Below are 15,285 nucleotides of genomic sequence, written 5' to 3' on the forward strand. Positions count from 1 at the left end.
GTCCAATAAAAACATAACATGAACCACACACGAAATTAATAAGTTTTTAGTGGCCATATTAAAAAACAAGAAGAAATAAGTGGAATTAATTTGAATGATATATTTTATTTAAGTTTCTTTTTCAATTTTAATGTTTATTTATTTTTGAGAGAGAGAGACAGAGCATGGGCAGAGGGAGGGGCAGAGAGAGGGAGACACAGAATCCGAAGCAGGCTCCAGGCTCCAAGCTGTCAGCACTGAGCCCGATGTGGGGCTCGAACCCACAAGATCATGACCTGAGCCGAAGTCAGACCCTTAACTGACTGAGCCACCCAGGTGCCCCGCCAGATCTATTTTATTTAGCCAATATATCCCAAACAGTGTCATTTCAAAATGTCATCCACATAAAGCAGTTGCTGATGAGATGATCTACATTCTTTCTTTCATATTGTTTTTTAAGACCTGCTATATGTTTTACATTAAAATTACACCTTAATTTGCTCAGTAGCCACATTTCAAGCCTTAACATAAATCTCTGGATCTGGGTGTGATACTGGTTGGTAACCGGGTTGTGCAGAAAGACTTTTGTGCAAAAGACAAATTTTCACCCTTTTTCTAGGAAACTCCAGATTCAGCATCTTGCTGTCAGTGTCCTCAGTTTTATTTACGGAAACCATGTTAAGTCTATTTCCGTGCAGCATTTCTAGGACATCCCTATTTAACTTCATTTGTTCTCTAGCTGTTGTTCACAAGAGACAGGATTGGGTTGATTACAAGAAGCATGCAACACTGTCTTATAATTGCCACTAAATATGTGGAGTGTCTGTCTCCAAACTAGCTCCTAAGGCATCTGAGGGCAGGGGCTCATCACTGGACCTCCAGGGCCTAACCCATAATAGCTGTGCAGTCAAGTCTGCTAGATGTTACATGTATATTTCCCATAACAAACCTTGGCCAACTATTTATTTCTTTTGGCTAATGACTTAGGAATCATGCTAACTACAAGAGATCCCAAAGATTTCACCTGTAAAATTATTTAGTCAACTCTAACATGCATTTCAGGACTCACTAGGACCACAAGAGCAATCTGTATAAAAGTGAATTTGCTATTTCTCTCGAGTTACCAGTATTGCAAAATGGAAAGTTTTTAGAACATTCTTGAAACGTTTTTAAAGCCAGACCCAAGAGCCCATTAGCAGGAATATAGTTTAGTTTACAAAATGATTCACAAAGTTCATGATCCCTTCTTACTTTCTGTTACCTCATTTGGAAGACTGTCTTTTGCACAATCACCAAGAGGAGGGGCTTCATGGAAACAACGGAACTTGGCTGTCAGGACCTTGCTTGCTATAGGTATTTTTTGTTGTATATTCCCACCAATAAATAACGATAGCTCAGGTTGAGATATGCTGCTAACAGGAACAAAAAAGATTTCCTAATAGTGAGCTCTTACTGTTTTGTTTTTTTTCCTTGATGTTGCTTAAATACCTGCTGGAAGGTAGAAATTTAATCTTGCGACTTCTGTTTGGTATTTTAACCACATTCCCTATGCACTCCCATATGTCAGTCGTTCTCTCTGTGAAACTTGTAGTGGAGTTTTTACTGGCACGCAAGCGTAGATGCAACCTTTTTGTTTTTCCTTCTGGTATCTATCAGCAAAATGAGGTTTGGGGTTTGATGGGGTCATGTCAGAATCAAATTCCCTTAATTCTCATTCTAGCACAATGTTCTATCTAGCTGAAAGGCCTTCTACTTTCTCGACATTTATTTCTTCAACTTGGGATGTATCAGAGAAGGACGGATTAGAGTCTTGGGTTTTAAACATCAGTCTGAACTCTGGCAGTGGTAGCTGATGTTGGTTTCTCCCTCAGTCGTGGATTCTGAACTACAGTATATGAATGGAAGTTATAATTCTTGAAGGTCTTGATCTAAAATGACTGCAGAATCTCAGGTGTTGATTACATGCCCAGATCATCGCTTCATCTTATAAAACACACATTTATAGCAACATTAAACTATTAGTTTGATGTCTACAGTTGTATGACTCACCCCTTCTAAGGAACCATTTTCTATTTCGTCACTGTGTTTCCAATATTTTTTGTATTATTTTGGTGGCTTTGGTCTTGATCTTTTGGGAAATATTTTCCCTCTCTGGGGGTCCGGTAAAGGGCCTGAATTTCTTCCCGTAATGCCACTACTGGCAAAGTAGGGTGATATCTACGATGCTTGGACATTCAGGGGCGGAACTAAATTATGTGATTTTTCTTCTTCTAAGCCACAAGCCATAAATGATTTTGAAATCACTTATTATGGAAACACAGATTCATAATTTTAAATATCTGGCTTTCATAGTCATATAATATATAATAATGAGGTAATGGTAGGGCTGCATAGGATGAATAGAAATCTGGCTCCAGAATTGATACCAGAGTGAAAGAGTTTGCAGATACGAAACAGTTACATGGTCAGTTCCTATCTTTTCTATATTACATCCTCCCAGGGCATTGTACTTAAGACTTTTAAAATAAATAGGCATTTCTCTTCCTCTGCACTGATAAAGGTGAACAGATAGTGAAATGGGCCAAATAATGGAAAGTCGACATAATTTGTCCCCAGACAGTTTAGCAAGTTCATAGATGAAACGTTAAACCCCACATAGGCCCTCATCACATCTCTGACTTTGGACCACTGATTAGATGAAATTGAGGAGAGAAAGGGTGTTTAATTGTAGACTGTCATGGCCCTGAGCTCTTCACTATAAAAGGAACATTCCTGTCTGCTGAAGCTGTTGTAAATAAATAAACAGACCCTTGTGCATGGAACCAGTCTGTTCTTTTGTTTTCTTAAACTCAGAGTCAAACCACAGTATCTGACTAGCACCTTCTAATGAGATTTGTTATTATTTTTTTAATGCAAAAATTTTACACTTGAACTATTAATGTGCTCCTTTAAGAAAAATACAGACTTTTTTTTTTTATTGGGTTTGGAAGGGGCCTACATGTTTTTCAAAGTTTAGACAGAAGGAAATGTTTACTTTTCAGTTGAACATACCTAAATTGAAAAGGACTCAATAAAATTCCCATCCTGAGGCTATGGAAATAAATATTAGCATTTTATTATAAGCAGATCCCATGTTTTAGTTCAATGAACAAAGAGTGACCTTACTTGGCAACTGGCTGTCCTTCGCAAGTATCTCCAGAAAGAAGGACTTCAGAAACAAAAATCTCTTCATTTTTACTAGACTCTATCAACCTACAACTGGCTGATGGTTAATAGCCCTAGAAAACCGGTAAATCCTGTCAATTATGTTAGGGTCAATTCAGTCAGTTGTCTTGGAGGGTTCACTGGGCAGTCACCCTGCCTGAAGTTGGACGCTCAATAGATACTCGAATGAGGGTATGTTTGTTTGTTTTTGCTGAGGTTTTCATAAATGGTTTTCCATACAAAAATGATTGTTTTCACATTCTAGCTCTGAGACTTGACTGCTCGTTTTTCTGCACATTGGAGAACGTCTTGCCTGTGTCGTCCTGTACTCTCTGCTTACCTCGTGCACTGGTGGAGACCTTCTACGCCACACACACCTTCTTTGGGGGTCTCAGCTTTTTTTTTTTTTTTTTTTAAATTTTTTTTTCAACGTTTATTTATTTTTGGGACAGAGAGAGACAGAGCATGAACGGGGGAGGGGCAGAGAGAGAGGGAGACACAGAATCGGAAACAGGCTCCAGGCTCTGAGCCATCAGCCCAGAGCCTGACGCGGGGCTCGAACTCACGCACCGCGAGATCGTGACCTGGCTGAAGTCGGACGCTTAACCGACTGCGCCACCCAGGCGCCCCTGGGGGTCTCAGCTTTTATAAAAACCTGTCAACCTTACCCTCCCTTCAGCTGAATGTAGAAGTCAATGTGTTGGCTTTCTGGGGCCTGTTTTCTCGATACTCTTTTATTTCTGCACCAGACCTAGACCACGTTGTTTTTGTTTTTGTTTCCCTACATTGAAATTACTTTTCTGAACTCAGTTTGTATAACATGCCCTAGGTACACCTTGAAGAAATGCTACAACTGATCTCATGCATATTATTGGGTTTACTATAAGAATATTGATGAAGGTAACAGGGTATTATTACATGAAAGAGAAACTTCTTTATAAAGATCTATCCAGGGGCGCCTGGGTGGCGCAGTCGGTTAAGCGTCCGACTTCAGCCAGGTCACGATCTCGCGGTCCGGGAGTTCGAGCCCCGTGTCAGGCTCTGGGCTGATGGCTCAGAGCCTGGAGCCTGTTTCCGATTCTGTGTCTCCCTCTCTCTCTGCCCCTCCCCCGTTCATGCTCTGTCTCTCTCTGTCTCAAAAATAAATAAACGTTGAAAAAAAAATAAAAAAAAATAAAAAAAAATAAAAAATAAAGATCTATCCATAGGAGACATTTGTCTCAGATTTCGGATACTGAGAATTAAAAAGATTTTGCTTATGGTTCCCTTTTTGTAGTGGCTGCTAAAAAGCTCAGAGTCAAATTTTTGGACCACCTCAAGCAAGCACACATGATTTTAGGGCATGTGTTTTATGCACTAATTTCACTGATAGCTTTATTGTTATCTTTCTACCATTATTTTTCTACAAATTCAGTTTCTACTCATTATCTTATTTCATTGTACATATTTTTGGACTTTAAATCCTTTAGGACTAGATTTGGTAAAAATAAAGAAATAACTCAGAACTAACTACATTTTTTTGGAGGGGGAGTTTAGAATTTTTTTAACGTTTATTTATTTTTGAGAGAGAGAGAGAGAGAGAAAGAGAGACAGAGCACGTGCAGGGGAGGGGCAGAGAGAGAGGGAGACACAGAATCTGAAGCAGGCTCCAGGCTCTGAGCTGTCAGTACAGAGCCCCTGCAGGGCTCAAACCCACGAACTGGGAGATCAGGACGTGAGCTGAAGTTGGAGGCTTAAGGGATGAAGCCACCAGCTGCCCCTTTTTAGGGGGTTAGAGCTAATGGAAATGTGCACAGGGTGCAATCTCAGTGGCAGGAGGTGACTCCGCCGTTCATGGCAGTGGTTGGGCCTTAAACAGCTTGGCAGGGAGCAGACTGTGACCCTCACAAAAAGGGACAGGAGTAGAAGGACAATAAAATCGCAGGTGCTGGGTGATAGCAGATAACGTAAGAACCAGCCTCCCTCCTCAATAGAAAACTTTCTAGAAATAACTGGAGGTGGAGCTTTCCAGTGGGAGGTGCTGAAATTGTAGGTGGGAAAAGGAGTCAGGGGTTTACACATAATTGCTGTTTGCACAGACTTATTTTAAGCCCCAAATTGGAGTGGCCTAAAGAGACAAAAGTTAGGTTGCAAATGAAGTAATTCATGATGTATTTTGAGGGAAACCCTGTCTTCACCAATCTGCTATGATTGATGACTGAAACGCCAGGATTTAAACTTATCCCTGACAACGAAGGTTGTGTCTTTTCAGGAGTCTTTTGTTAACGAGCAGGTGGGTCTGAGGTAACAGATTTGCCGTGGGAATCAGCCCATCAGATTGTTTCACGTCTGAGAGGGGCCATGAAAGAAAATGTGGTAGAGGACGGTGTGAATCTTCCCCCGTGTCGGACATGGGCCAAGGCAGGGGAGGTGGGAGGCGGTCCGGCACTGGAGGAGAGAAGACACGCCATGAGAACAGAACACAGAATTTTTAGTATCTGGCTTAAAAACCATTCTAGAACGGAGAAGGCTAGAGGTTGTATGCCAGGGAAGGTAGTCCTCAATTTTGACCTATTTCTTCAACGTTTATTTATTTTTGGGACAGAGAGAGACAGAGCATGAACGGGGGAGGGGCAGAGAGAGAGAGGGAGACACAGAATCGGAAACAGGCTCCAGGCTCTGAGCCATCAGCCCAGAGCCCGACGCGGGGCTCGAACTCACGGACCGCGAGATCGTGACCTGGCTGAAGTCGGACGCTTAACCGACTGCGCCACCCAGGCGCCCCTTGACCTATTTCTGCTAACAGTGCTCAACCTCACTTTCACTGACGGTGATGCTCACTTAGCTCAACTCGTTACTGTCTTCCCCCGCTCCTTTATTTCCCCTACCTTTTTTTATAGGAGGTTCTGGGACCTCATGGCTATTTTTGCCCCTACTGACAACACTTTGGGATCCCACACAAACACTAACAGTAGCCAAAGCATAAAGATGTCTTTCCTGCCTCTGCACCAAGCACCACCTCTCCTTCCTGGTTGTGGTTCTTCTCAAGAAGAGTTGGACTCACATGCCTGAGAGTTTTCTTTACCTGCCCTGGTGGCGGGAACAGTATTTCCTAGGTTTGTCCCTATACCGGCCACCTCTATGGGAATCTAAGACCCAGACCTCCCCACCTGAAAGCTGAGGGAGGCGTCCTTAGTCACGCTGCTATGGGCTTGGTTCCCTGGGTACTTCCTTGGAGTCACCCTGTGCCCCTGCCTGGATGCCCTGAGTCCCACCCCAGCTCACACACCTAGCTCTACACTTGTCGGGACGGGCCCACAAGAATGCCCCCAGAACCCCATGGAGACTTGGGAGTCACACTACCCTTGGTCTTTTCTGCTTTCAGCCCCTTGTCCCTGGGACGCAGATACTAGTCCATGAAGTCTGACAGACTACCCATATCAGAACAGGCACAGATTTTTCTCCAAATAAGAGCTTGAGCTCCACAATCAGTTCTCCCTGATAGAAGACTTGCGTTTTCCTTTGAAGCTTTAACTACAGGATATAGGCCCAGCTCTGGGGATGTATAGGAACCATGAATCAGAGCCACAGGCAACTCCATTTTCCCAAGGGCTAAGAGGGATGTACTTCTGGCCCTGCGCTGCAGGACTGATGTTGGCCAAATGCACTGACCACAGCATTCCCCAATATGTGGCCAGTCCTACCTCGAGCTTTCATCTTTTGTAAATCAATTTGCCAACTTCTTATCGTGTGTTATATAAGTGGCTAAGAGTCCTTAAAATCCTAGCAATCTGATGTGTGGGTCATACACATGTTCTATAAGTAGTGTCAGAAGTCCAGCTATTCAGAAAGGAAATCTGTTTATTTGTAATTATTTGTAAATGAGTCCCCGAGGTCCTGGAAAGGCACATATTAACTTTAGAGGACAATGGGCAGAAGCTGGGCACATCCACGAGATACTCTTAGCATCGAACAGCATGAAAGCTCTTGCTGAATTATTATCTCACTTTCTGCTTTCCGATGGTCTCAAATGGTTCTGTTTCTCTGAGAAAGTAATTAAGTTGTCATTAGTATTTAATGATTATGGTTTCATTTTTGCTCCTTTGACTCCTAAGCCTCTGGTGATGTGGTCTTGCCCAGTTACTGCTGACACAGAGTCTAGAGTGTTCAAAGTCTGAGGAGTTTCTCTTATGAATTTGAACATGGGTTGTCCACATTGCTGGGAACTCAGGAAAGCCAGGCGTTCTCTATGAAGGGGCACCAGACTATTTCCTCGAATGACAACAGAGCTAAAGCAATGACTCTGTAGGAGTCTCACCTTTGGGATGTTCTGGAAAGCAACTGATACTAGTCCATCAAGTGACAAGCTGCCTGAAAAGTGGAGGAACGCGGTGGTCATTCAGTATCCTTTCGGGCTTCCTGCAATCTTCTGACTCTAATAGTGGAAGAATTCTCATGAGTCATTATTATTTAAATGATGGAAACTGTTGCGTGTTATTTGAGGAAATAAAGCGTATCAGCGGGGTATTAGTCAGTAATACATTGTCTCTAAAATTCCATCTGTTAAATGCGCAGTTAACATTTCTTTTATAGTTGGCATTTGTCAGGAATTCTCTGCAGGTACCTGTAGTAAGTATGCATTTGATGTAGTACAAACCTATTAACTGTAACTTATTGTTACCTGGGATTTAGATGCATCAGTATTCACACGATGTCCCTTGAAAATAATACTGGGATTCAATTCCAAATCCTATCCTAGAGGATTCAATTAAAAAATAACTAAATTAATAAATTTATAAATAAAATTAAATAATTTTTATCAAATTACTAAATAATTTAAATAAAATTAATTAATTAAATAATAATAAATTAAAAGATAATTTATAATCCCACAGTTTATGGGGAACAGGGAGGGCTGATCCTGGGTTCCAGAAAGCCCTTTGTTTGCTCAACACTGTGAAGATTATGTTTGAAGGGAGAAGATGGAAATGGGGCAAGAATGATTTTCTCTACGTAATAAAGTGGGGGGGGGGTGGCAGAGGTTGAGGAAGGAAGCCAGGAGTGGCCTGGTGGGGAGGACAGAACCTTGGAGATTCACCTGTTCAATGAAGAGTTTTAGAGTGGTTTCTTTTGCAGGGTGGGGTTGATCTTTCTTTTCCATTTCTCCTGTGAAACCTTCAGAAAAGTCTTTAGTTGTAAAAACTAATGTTTTTAGTCCGAGCACAATGTTTCTGGGACTTGTGAAGATGCGGAGTTGAGAAATGAGGTTGGCACAAAGCGGAAGGGACGACGCACGGGTACCGCTGAGCCTTAGGCACGTCTCAGAACAGGTGATGGCACCTTGTTCTGTGATCTGTTGCTGCTGCTGCCGTCTGTTGGGGGGGCTCCCAGGAGGGCAGGAGGCCAGAGGTGCCGCCTAGGCTGTCCCACCATTGCTCGGGACCCGGCTGGTGGTTTCGGCCAGCAGAGCCTCAGACTTCTCCCCTTGCAATTTCAGCCGCTCCGCGTCCCTCAGCCTTTCTGTGCATGAAGGCGCTTCTCCAGCAATCTTCCGAATTGCTTTTGCATATGGGCTAGTCAGACATTCAAGCTCTACTTCTCTTTTTCTTTCTTTTTTTTTTTTTTTCAACGTTTATTTATTTTTGGGACAGAGAGAGACAGAGCATGAACGGGGGAGGGGCAGAGAGAGAGGGAGACACAGAATCGGAAACAGGCTCCAGTCTCCGAGCCATCAGCCCAGAGCCCGACGCGGGGCTCGAACTCCCGGACCGCGAGGTCGTGACCTGGCTGAAGTCGGACGCTCAACCGACTGCGCCACCCAGGCGCCCCTCAAGCTCTACTTCTAACTTCAAACAGGTCACACTGTGGATGCACATATGAATGTCCCGACGAAGCAACAGTCTAGGAAGTTTCATAACAGCTCTGATTTTGACTTCCTGATGATTGTACTTCGAACGGGAAGTGATTTCTGGCTCTGCCTTAGCTGCCTTGGAACGTCACTCATGAGCTGCCCTGAACACACCGCAAAGCTGCGAGTTGTTTTCTTGTTTGTTTCGTCAAAGCTGCACCTGTTTTCTGTACTGAAAATAGTGCCCCATGGATCTAAAGCCAAACCCAAGCCCGAGGCAGGAAAGAAACAAACCAAGACAACCACAAAAGACACTGTTACTCTGGTGGTGAGTTTGTGTTGTCAATTTTTTCCAGTTATCAGATCTTGCAAGTTGTATTTTCTTTTCTAGTTCAACATGTACGTTTCACTTAATTATGGTGGGTAATTACCGTCTATTTTGCCTGTGGGCAAGTTCTTGAGCAGACATTGTATCTTCACTTCTCTTGAGTATAAACCAGGAGTGGAATGGCCAGGTCACGTGACAACCCCATGTTTCACATTTCGAGGAGCTGATTGTTTTCCAGAGTGTCTGCATCTTTTACATTTTCACCAGCGACATAGGAGGGTTTCAGTTTCTCCACGTCCCTGCCAACATTTGTCATCCATCTTTTGTTATAGCTTTCCAGTAGGTGTGAACTGGGGTCTAATTTTGGTTTCGGTTTGCATTTCCCTGATGGCTAGTAATGTTGACCATCTTTTTATGTGCTTATTGACCACTTATGTATCTTCTTTTAGGAATTGTTTTTTCAAAATTGTTTAAATTGGCTTGCCTCTTTATTATTAAGTTTTAAGAGTTTTTTATGTGTTCCGTAAACAAGTCTCTTATTCAATATATGATATACAAAATGGGTCAGGAAGTGTTTCTTTGTTTCTTCTTCTATGTTTTTGGAAACGCTTGTACTTTGGAACACTTTGACTTTGGAATGCTTTGGAACTGGTACCAGTTCTTCAAATATGTGATAGAATTCATCCGTGAAGCCACTTGGTCCCAGGCTTTTTATTGTGGGAAGTGTTTTTGACTACTAATTCAATCTCTTTACTGATTATGGGTCTGTTAGATTTTCTATTTCTTTTGGGTCTTTTGGTAGTCTGTAGGTCTCCTACAATGTGTCCATTTCATGTATGTTGTCTGATTTGTTGGCAGGCAGTTGTCCATAGTATACCTTTTTTTTTTTTTTAAAGCTTATTTATTTTGAGAAAGAGAGACTGTGTGAGTGTGAGTGGGGGAGGGGCAGAGAGAGAGAATATCCCACGGAAGCTCCACACTGTTAGCTTGGAGTCCGATGTGGGGCTCAGACCCACCAACCATGAGATTGTGACCTGAGTGGAAATCAAGAGACGGACACTTAACTGACTGACCCACCCAGGCACCCCCATAGTATTCCTTTACAATTATTTTTATTTATGTATTGGTAGCGATATTTCCTCTTTTATGTTTAAAAAAATTTTTTTTAAGTTTATTTATTTATTTTGAGAGGGAGGAAGAGCACAAGTAGGGGAGGGGCAGAGAGAAGGAGAGACAGAATCCTAAGCAGGCTCACGCCATCAGCACAGAGATGCAGGGCTTGAACCCACGAAGTGTGAGATCATGACCTGAGCCGAGATCAAGAGTCGCTTAACCGACTGGGCCACTCAGGTGCTCCTTTCTTTTATGTTTTTATTAATTTGAATCTTCTCTTTTCTTCTTTCTTTCTTTTTTTCTTAATTTTTTTTTTAACGTTTATTTATTTTTGAGACAGAGAGAGCCAGAGCATGAACAGGGAGGGCAGAGAGAGGGAGACACAGAATCTGAAACACGCTCCAGGCTCTGAGCTGTCGGCAAAGAGCCTGACGCGGGGCTCGAACTCACGGATCGTGAGATCATGACCTGAGCCGAAGTCGGACGCTTAACCGACTGAGCCACCCAGGTGCCCTCTTCTTTCTTAATCTAGGTCAAGTTTCACCAATATTTTTGATCTTTTCAAAGAACCAACGTTTGGTTTCACTGACTTATTGTTCTTACACTGTTTTATTTATTTCACTACTAATCCTTATTTCCTTTCTTCTGCTTGCTTTGTGCTGTTTTTTCTTCTTTTTCTAGGGACAGAAGGTGAAAGATAGGTTGCGGATTTAAGATCTTTTTTTTGTTGTTATGTAGGCCTTTGCAGTCGTGAATTCCACCCCCCACCCGGCCACCCGAAGCGCCCTGCCCTACAAGTCAGCTGGGGTGAAGGTGGTCAGAGCCCCGGAGCATTCCTGGCATGCTGTGACTGGGAGTCAGCCTCTGCCTGTCTGTCTGAGGAGGAGGGACCAGGTGGGGGAAGGGAGCCCTGACCTCTCAGCTGTTCTCAGCAGGAATTTAGCTTTTTCATCTTACAGTTGGTGGGGATGAGAAATGCTGGCAGACTGCCTCTCCTGGTGAGATACTACAATCCTTCTTTAGGAGTCGAGGAGGAAGGGAGACCTGTCTTTTCGGCCTCATCCACCCAGAGTGGGGCTTCTATCAAACTTAGCTGGCAGAGGGCTGGGAGTGGGTGGGTTATAGCTCAAGTGCACACTGTCATTTTTCCTATAAGTTTCAGGAGATTTTCTTGACTAAATCGTGATTCATTTGCTGTATGCCCTTGGGAAATTCCCAGAGACTTAAAAGTTAGAAGAATAATTTTCATGAACTTTGCTTGGGTTGGGTCCATGGAGGTGCGTATGTTTTCATCCCAGAAATGGAACTCCAGAAACTGCTTTTTAGAATTTTCATTTTGCTTTAAGATTGTATAAAATATTTATAAGCTTCCAAAGTCAAATCTACAGAACAAGATATCTTCAAAAAAGGACTAACTTATGATCCCTCTACCCTATTTCATCCTTCATTCTTTGGAAACCATTAAAATGTTCTTCCTGGGGCGCCTGGGTGGCTCAGTCGGTTAAATGTCCGACTCTTAATTTTGGCTCAGGACATGATCTCATGGTCGTTGAGATGGAGCCCCACGTCGGGCTCCATGCTGACAGCTGGGAGCCTGCTTGGGATTCTCTTTCTCTCTCTCTCTCTCTGCCCTTCCCTGCTCTCTCGCTCTCTCTCAAAATAAATAAACTTTAAGAAAGTGTTCTTTTTTCTTTTAAATGTGTAACTGAATATGTTCTCCAGAAAGGTTTATATTTTTGTTCTCAAGGTTGTCTTTATACTATATATAAAACATTTAGTGCTCTCTTTTTTGGTTATTGCCTATTTTTTTTCCCCACTAGGAGCAATATTGAAATTAGCCAGTGTCCTCATATTTTCTCTTCTCTTCATCTCCATACCATCTGATTTGATGCAGTGTCGTTTTACTACTTAATGCCTAGAAATGAAGTTACTCTACTGTCATATACTCTGGCCATTCTTCCATCAAGCTTCGATGGTTGTAACATAACCAGACTGCATTACTAAATACTATTCTATCTCACAGCCATTATCGAGTATTACGTCAATGTATCCCCTTCCATATTGGTAGTCTGAAGCTAATTATGTAATAAATTGACAGGGAGAATTTGTCAAAACCATATTCCTGGAATTCAAAGCCATCAGTACATGGTTCTTAAACTTGAAGATCCATTTAGTGGAATACAAAATTCTTGGCTTGAATTTTCCTTTTTGCATATTTTAAAATATCATGCCATTGTCTTCTAGCCTACGGTGTTGCTCCTGAAAAGTGAGACGGCAACTGATTTTCTTTACTTTCTTACTGACTGACTTGGTATTTTTGCTGAATACCCAAAGGTTTTCTTTTTTTCCTTTTGAAGACTGTGTTCCTGGAATACATGTCAGTATTGACAGCTGTGGGCCAATATTCTCAAGTATCCAGGTTAGGCTCAAGTCTTTTTTCATTCAGGAAAATTTGCTTAAATTACAGATTTATTTGTTCTCATCCATTACTTATTTCTTTGTGTATATTGGGTCTTCCCTTTCGCCTTCAAAAATGACATTTTTGGTTTTAAAAATATTTGTTCTTTCAATTTTATAACGCTCTTTTAGGGCATTTTGTATTGTGTTTATTCCAGTTTGCATGATTTTTCTTTATTTTGAAAAAAATGTTCAAATAAGTAACTAAATAAATAAATGTAGTTTTTGAGTTCCGACAACTTCTTCAAATATTCCTTTTTTCCAATCACTTTATTTCCACATTTTTCCAATTCTGATTTATGCTATTCTTTAATACTTTCTACAATTATGTTAATTTTTTTTAGTTCATATTGAGACATTAGGTAACAGTTTTATTTGCTCTCTGGGCATGTTTTTCTTTCATTGATTGTAAGGATATTTTTCCTTCCCTTGCTTCCTCCCTCACTTTTTTCTTTCTTTGTAATAATAATAACATTGTATAGAAATTGACTATGATTCTTTCCTGTTGCTCATTTTTTTTTCTTTTTTTGAGAGAGAGAGAGATCGTGCATGGTGGAGGGGGTGCGGGGGAGGCGCAGAGGTGGGGAGAAAGAGCAAGAGAGAGGAAAAAATCTTAAGCTGTCAGCATGGAGTCTGACACAGGGCTCCATCCCACAACCCTGAGATCATGACCGAGCCGAAATCAAGAGTCAGCTGCTCAACCAACTGAGCCACCCAGGCGCTCCTGTGTCGCTCATTTTTAAGTGATAGGAGTTTTTCTGTACTTTTAAGAAGGCAGGGGTGGGCCAGGATATATTTCTAGCTTCATAGCTCTAAAGCTCCTTGGTCTGTTCTTTCTATAAAATAATTAAGACATGGCCTATTCTCTGAGCTCTGTTTCCTCTGCTCTCTTTCCCCCCATGTTTATCCGGATTTCTCTTTTCTTTGCCCTGATGTCCTGCAACCTAGATTGTCATCGATTTCTCCTTAGTGAGAGGTCTGCTCTAGAAGTGAGCTCAGGATTACAAGTTTTGTGAATTCCAAGGACCAAGACCATTTTGGCACCTGCTGACCTTTCCTCAGGCTCCCTTGCTCTCCTCCATGAACGAAATTTGTAGACTCCTCTGACAGTCTTTTCATGCTTAGAGAGTACCTGCTGGTGATTTTGGATCCCCCTTTTCTCAGGGTACTCGGACACCCCATTTTGCTCTTTCCATTTCCTCCCACATGAGTGCAGATGCCAAGTGGGTCTTATCATTGGTGGTGGTTCTTCCCCACTTCTCATATTTTGGGGTTCTTATCAGCTAGTTTTATTGTGGATCCTTATATTATTTTGATACATTCTTACAACATACCCTCATATTTTTAGATCCTTATTCTTTGGTAGTGTGGTTTTACCTAAGAGATCACCATATGAATAAGTATGTGGCTGCCTTGAGCTGCTTAGACCACGCCTAGTAATCATTCTGTACTTTTAAGGCTTGATGTGAATCACAGAATGCTGCTTCTGACAGCATAACAGACAGACTATCTAGGGTTTTACTCACAGTGGGAAGGCCTCTGAATTCGCTTAAACCTGATGAGCTGGTTTATCTAAAGTTCGTTGTATTTGAACTTTATCTCTGAGCCACTTCTAAAGAGCTTCAGAAGGGAGAAACAAGAGTTTAGGATCATTCCATCTCTGTGGTAAAAAAAATATTTTCCAACCTAGTAAATTAATGTTCTTACCCTATGAAATTCTTAGCCTTTTGAAATCACTGGTTTTTAAATAACCATGCCTTGATCCTCTATTAGAAGTACAATCTGCAAAATTCTTAACTGTAAAGGTATTTGATGATCTACTTTCAAGATAAGTCTAAAGCTATAAGCAAATCTCATCTATATGAGGAAAGAAATCACAGTTCAGTCATGGTCAATGTTTCATGATCAGAACAGAGGCTTGGAATTTACAGTGAGTTCCCAAAGTCAGTTTTTGGTTTTTTTTTTAAATATGTGTATGGGTTTAAAAACAGTGAATATTTTACTGAACTGCTCTTGTATAAATCTGGGGCATATCCTACTTTAGGAAGTTGTTCTGTAGTAAAATACAAGACTTGGAGCTATTTAAAAAAAGACAATGCCCTAGTATTGCTGAAAGTTTCACTTGCTCAGGGACAGAATAATTGATAGGATTTAAAAAGTCGCAGTCATGGCTTTGACATTTCTAGTTTCTCTGGTCCAACTGTTAATTACTGTAAATGTTTAGATTTTTCTGTGCATTTCCTCATCAACAAGTAAAAGCTTTGATCTCTATTCCATGTGGAATCACATGGGTAGAGAGAAGAAATGGGATATATTGAAATAAAACAGAAAAGAGAAATTATAAAAATATTTGCCTCTGTGTGTTTTAAATTGTTGA

At 41.5% G+C, this 15,285-nt stretch overlaps 1 long non-coding RNA gene across 1 annotated transcript in view; it reads left to right on the forward strand.

The window, feature by feature from the left end:
• Positions 1-13,467, forward strand: part of LOC147572105 (uncharacterized) — a 110,635-nt gene extending 97,168 nt beyond the window's left edge. The window contains exon 6 of the long non-coding RNA XR_015246725.1: positions 9,019-13,467. This is a non-coding gene — a long non-coding RNA (uncharacterized LOC147572105). The remainder of the gene's footprint in view (positions 1-9,018) is intronic.
• Positions 13,468-15,285: the final 1,818 nt, after the last annotated feature.

This window comes from Puma concolor, chromosome F2 (genome assembly GCF_028749965.1).
Source record: "Puma concolor isolate L17-30 chromosome F2, mPumCon1.1.hap2, whole genome shotgun sequence".
NCBI lineage: Eukaryota > Metazoa > Chordata > Mammalia > Carnivora > Felidae > Puma > Puma concolor.